The sequence below is a fragment of the Durio zibethinus genome, chromosome 28, assembly GCF_047325235.1.
Source record: "Durio zibethinus cultivar Kanyao isolate XHJ-2024 chromosome 28, ASM4732523v1, whole genome shotgun sequence".
Classification (NCBI taxonomy): Eukaryota; Viridiplantae; Streptophyta; class Magnoliopsida; order Malvales; family Malvaceae; genus Durio; species Durio zibethinus.
Window position 1 is genome coordinate 4,404,519 of NC_143189.1, and position 6,116 is coordinate 4,410,634.

Genomic DNA, 6,116 nt, shown 5'->3' on the forward strand with positions numbered 1-6,116 from the left:
AGTTAAAAGTATCAATTTTTCTTGAAAATAAAAATTTCAAAAAAAAAACTTTTAAGGAAAAGTTGAAAGTATCAATTTTTCTTGAAAATAAAATTTTCAAAAATGCTTTAAAGAAAAGTTAAAAGTATCAATTTTTTTTAAAGATGAAATTTTCAAAAAAAAAATTTCAAAGGATGATTGAGAGTATCAATTGTCCTTAAAAATAAAAATTTCAAAAAATGTTTTTAAAAAAAAGTTGAGAGTATTATTTTTTTTTTAAATAAAGATTTCGAAAGATGTTTTTTTTTAAGAAAAAATTGATAGTATCAATTTTTTCTTGAATAAAAGCATAAATTTAAAAAAAAAAAACAAAATAAGAAAAGCAATCTCCAGAAAAAATTGAAGTATTATTTTTTTTCTTTATTGAAATTCTTTTTTAATGTTAAATGATTCGACAACAGATCTCTTACAAGAAAAACAATAATTTTTTTTATACTCTTGAAGTGATGAAATTTTTTTAATTTTTTGTCAAAAGTATTAGAGTTAATTAAAAATAATTTTAAATAATTAATTATTTAATAAGATTTTTAAGGTTGAACGGATAACACGAAATCAAGTTGATACCACCTTTTGATGGACGTTGTAAGAGTACTATAATCTTTTTCATATGTAACCATACTCTCAAATCTGATTTTGATTTCATAGATATTGAATTTACCTTTTAAAGATATCTAAGTCAAACTTAATATTTTTGTTTAAAAAAGGACAAATTCAGTTAGATGATCAATCGTACTTAAATAAAAAAAATTAGTAATGACTCTTTAAGTCAACATCTATCGATAAATTCATGGATTTAAATGTTATGATAACAAATAAGTTTAAAATTAAAAAATGACATATACCTAATAAAGTATAATAAAAAATTAAAAAATACAAAAAAAGAATGAGATATGTGATAATATATTAACTTTGTTTGTGAAATTAAAAAATTACACTATCAATATATAAAAGTAAAGTATATATATAAACTATATGGGTTTAAAAAAAGATAAAAATAGTTTATATATATTTTGTTTAGTCAAAGGTTCACGTTCTTAACAGTATAGACAAAGTGAGAACAAGTTAGCTTATGTATCTTTAGCGACAAGATGGAAAGACAAGGGGTAAAGGGTCACATGAACTTAGTTACAACTGCTCCCCTATATATATAAATAATAGCTTAAAGAGTTAAAAAAATTTATATGTATATTACCACTTATGTTTTTATGTCTGTGTAACTTTCTACGATTCTTTTAGATATCACATGAGTTATAGATAATTGAAATTTAATGAAAAAAAAAAAAACTCCGAATGACAAAATGCATCTTATGGAAATGAAATCTAGTTTAACCCTTTTATTCTAACGGAGAATGGTAGTAAATCTTTTACCAGAATGGATAATGTTAATAGTAACTGAGATAATTGAATGGTAAAATTTTTTTTAAAAAAAATTTGGATATTTTAACCCCAAAAATACTACTATTTCATATAACAAAACTTTTCGTAGTTTCTAATCTACCTTTGATCTCCTGCTCTATTATTTATCTAATTAAAAATAACATTACACGTATAATTTTTTTTTAATTTGTAATATTTAAATATTAATTTTTATGATAGATCAATTGATTCAAGAGATGATCAACCTAATAATTTTATTTATTAAAAAAAATTAAAAACAAAACTCCATTTTATCTATAATAAATAAAATCTTGAAATTACAAAACTAATCCTATGAATAATTTATATTTTCATATTATTATATACTTTTACCAAAGCAAACAACATCGGTGAAATAGAGGAGATGGAAGTCACGTGACATGGAATCAATGCTGATTTTTATTTTTGGTAGATTGTACTATCGTTGCTGGGGTGGCTGCATTTAAGTGCTTAATTCCTTTTGAATAAATCTGATTTTTGACACTCAAACTTATTGAATTATTTTATATAAATATTTTTTATTAAATATAATAATAATTAAAAATATATATTATTTAATATAATAATTTTAAAGAGTGTGTTTAAAAACTTCCGTTAGCAAAATTTTTTATTTATAGTTCCTCCCTCGTTACCCAAACAATGAATACTTGGACAAATTTTCAACATACAAAAAAGTAGAAAAAAAAAAAAAAAAACGCACATACAATGGCAGAAATTCCTTTCAAATATTTAGAAAGAAAAAACCTTTACAAAATTAAAAAAAAAAAGCCCCACCAATCTCTCGTCGTTCCATTTGCTGCTTTGCCTAGTAAGCTTGTAGCAGTACCTTACATTTTACTTCCTACTCCAAGGCTCCAGCTGCCACACAGTTCAAATCTCTCTCCTTTTTATGTAAGTTTTGATCCACACTCACTCCCCAATATCCATTAACACACTCTCTTCAAAGCTCCATTCTTTCCTCTTCTTTTCCTCCAATGGGTGTCTTTCTTTTCTTCCTTTTTTCATTGCTCTCTTTAGCTTCTTCAGCTTCCAGGGAGGATCAGAAAACCTTCATCGTTAGAGTCCAACACGATGCCAAACCTTCCATTTTCACCTCTCACAAGCACTGGTACGAATCTTCCCTTTCCTCTGTTGTCTCCCCTTCAACTCCCATACAAGTTCTTCACGTTTACGACAGCGTTTTCCACGGCTTCTCTGCTAAGCTTTCCCACACGGAAGCCCTCAAGCTTCAAACACTTCCCCATATCATCGCTGTCATCCCTGAACAAGTCCGGCAGCTGCAAACCACGCGCTCTCCTCATTTCTTAGGCCTCAAAACCACCGACAGCGCTGGCCTTCTGAAAGAATCCGACTTTGGGTCCGATCTTGTTATCGGAGTAATCGACACGGGTATTTGGCCCGAGCGTCAAAGCTTCAACGACCGTGACTTGGGGCCTATTCCTTCTAAATGGAAAGGCCAATGTGTTACGACAAAAGATTTCAGTTCCAGTTCTTGTAATAAAAAGCTGATAGGAGCAAGGTTTTTCTGCAATGGTTACGAAGCAACTAATGGGAAAATGAACGAAACCTCGGAGTTTCGTTCTCCACGAGATTCGGATGGTCATGGGACCCACACTGCTTCTATTGCTGCCGGAAGGTATGTGTTTCCAGCTTCTACATTAGGATATGCCAGAGGAGTAGCTGCTGGGATGGCACCTAAAGCAAGACTTGCTGCTTATAAAGTTTGTTGGAATGCTGGTTGTTATGACTCTGATATTCTCGCTGCCTTCGATTCCGCCGTAGCTGATGGGGTTGATGTAATTTCGTTGAGTGTTGGTGGTGTTGTGGTGCCTTATTATCTTGATGCCATTGCGATTGGTGCTTTCGGTGCTGCTGATAAAGGGATTTTTGTGTCGGCTTCTGCTGGGAACGGCGGTCCTGGTGGATTGACTGTTACTAATGTGGCTCCTTGGGTGGCTACGATTGGTGCTGGGACCATTGATAGGGATTTTCCAGCTGATGTTAAGCTTGGAAATGGGAAACTTGTGCCTGGAGTCGGTGTCTATAATGGACCGAGTTTGTCTCCAGGTCGAATGTACCCGTTGGTTTATGCTGGGAGTGGCCGTGGTGATGGTTATTCTTCTTCTTTGTGTTTGGAAGGCTCTTTGGATCCTAACTTTGTGAAAGGTAAAATTGTTCTGTGTGATAGAGGGATTAATTCCAGGGCGGCTAAAGGGGACGTAGTGAAAAAAGCTGGAGGGATTGGAATGATTTTGGCCAATGGGGTTTTTGATGGGGAAGGATTGGTTGCCGATTGCCATGTGTTGCCAGCTACTGCTGTTGGTGCATCAAATGGAGATGAGATAAGGAGGTACATTGATTCTGCATCTAAATCCAACTTACCAGCCACTGCCACTATTGTTTTTAAAGGGACTCGGTTAAGGGTCCGTCCAGCTCCTGTTGTGGCTTCTTTTTCAGCTCGAGGGCCTAATCCTGAGACTCCGGAAATTTTGAAGCCTGACTTGATAGCTCCTGGATTGAACATTCTTGCTGCTTGGCCGGATAGAGTTGGGCCATCTGGGGTTCCATCAGATAAGCGAAGGACAGAGTTTAATATTCTTTCAGGTACTTCAATGGCATGTCCTCATGTATCTGGATTAGCCGCTTTGTTGAAGGCAGCTCATCCTGAGTGGAGCCCTGCAGTCATAAAATCTGCCCTAATGACCACTGCTTATACAGTCGATAATCGTGGGGAAACTATGCTCGATGAATCCAGTGGGAATACTTCCACTGTGTTGGATTTTGGATCTGGTCATGTTCATCCCACAAAGGCGATGAATCCTGGGCTGGTTTATGATACAAGTTCAATGGATTATGTAGATTTCTTGTGCAATTCGAATTATACAATTAATAACATTCAAGTGATCACCAGGAGGAGTGCAGATTGTAGTGGGGCAAAAAGGGCTGGCCATGTTGGGAATCTGAATTATCCATCATTTTCTGCTGTTTTTCAACAGTATAGCAAGCATAAGATGTCTACACATTTCATTAGGCAAGTGACTAATGTTGGGAACCCAAAGTCAGTATACGAAGTTACAATCAGGCCGCCTAGTGGCACACTTGTGACAGTGGAACCAGAGAAGCTTGTATTTAGAAGGGTTGGGCAGAAATTGAATTTCCTTGTAAGAGTGCAGGCCATGGCAGTCGAGCTCTCTCCTGGCAGCACTAGCATGAAAAGTGGTTCAATAGTGTGGTCTGATGGGAAGCACAATGTAACTAGTCCCTTAATTGTGACAATGCAGCAACCTCTGTAGCTTATTGTACGTTGACTTTTGGGTCTTGGTGATTTTTGTCCCCTCATTGTATAGGGTTTATAAAAATTATCTCTATATGTGTAATGAGATTGTGCTGGCGTTTTCTATATCAGAAATCTGGTGGAGTTGAATTGTAATGCAACGTTATAAGCTGCACTGGCAACAGCAAAGTGCTGGTACAATTTATCTTTACTGTTAAGATGAAGAAGCAAGAATGTTTTGTCATATTTAAACTTCAAATCTTTTACTACATTGATCAGATGAATAAATCATTGACTGTATTCAATTTCTCTTGGTGACTATTATCATGTAATCGTCTAGACAAATTATATATATATATTTAACTGCTTAACAGCAAAGGCATCACAATAATGACAATGATTAGGACAAAATCATGTGGGATTGCTTGATCAAGTAAAATTGTCAACTTTGGTTGTTTGTCTGCGAATTAATGTTGTCTGCCAGTATTGGTGGGAAGTAATTGTTTACAAAAAACAAAAGTGAGAAGAATCCTATTGCAATAAACCATCCTTCTCAACTGGCAGTACCTTAGGTGGTCATGTTTGAATAATATCAAGCAAATTAAAAGTCCCCCTGCTAAACTTATCATCTTTTCAGTTCAAATGAAGAGAAAATTTCCATCATCAGTAACACTCATCCTTTTCTTGGGAAAATCATAGAGTTAAATGTTTGAGCGTATGAGTAAGGCCTAATCCTAATCGGTGCTTCCTCAATCATGCGGATAAGTAGGCCAATTTCTGCCTACAAATGGAACAAAATTAATGTTAATCGTTACGAAGGTAATCCTAAGAATCCTCACCCGTGCAACAATAGCAACTTAGTTGGGTTCAAATTTCAGTTCCTATATTTTTTAAAATTCAAAACTTAATTCAATTGATTCATACGATCATCTTTTAAAAATAACATTCAATGATCATCTTTAAAAAGTGATATCAATAAATTTGAGATTTAAATCTTATTACCTACAATCTGTTCTCTTAACTTAGCTTATGATATCTTTTGAAAAAAAAAAACCCAACTTAGATAGAAAATGTCACTTTTCGAAATTGGATGATTATACCACGGTTTCTATCAGCATTTTTGTTTGACTTAATTTTATTCCTGTTTAAAAATTGTAAGTTAGATTATTTTTCATTGTTGGTTGGTAGTTCTAACATCTTGTGATCATTTCCTTAATTGTAAATTATGAAGTTGAGGGTAGGGAAAAGCAATCTCGTCGTGTAGCTTAGCCATTGAAGCTAAAAGCAGCAATTTGCGGGCAAAAAGAAGCTCGGTCTTGAATCTTGATCATCAATTCTTGTGCATATTGGGAATAAAAAAACAAAACAGTATGTGTCAAACTTTATG

The 6,116-nt window shown here is 33.9% G+C and overlaps 1 pseudogene across 1 annotated transcript; it reads left to right on the forward strand.

Annotated features, from left to right (window-relative positions):
- Positions 1 to 2,193: 2,193 nt before the first annotated feature.
- LOC111280798 (subtilisin-like protease SBT1.5 pseudogene) lies at positions 2,194 to 5,034 on the forward strand (annotated as a pseudogene). Its single transcript, XR_016335193.1, has one exon. The product of XR_016335193.1 is annotated as a subtilisin-like protease SBT1.5 pseudogene (transcript).
- Positions 5,035 to 6,116: the final 1,082 nt, after the last annotated feature.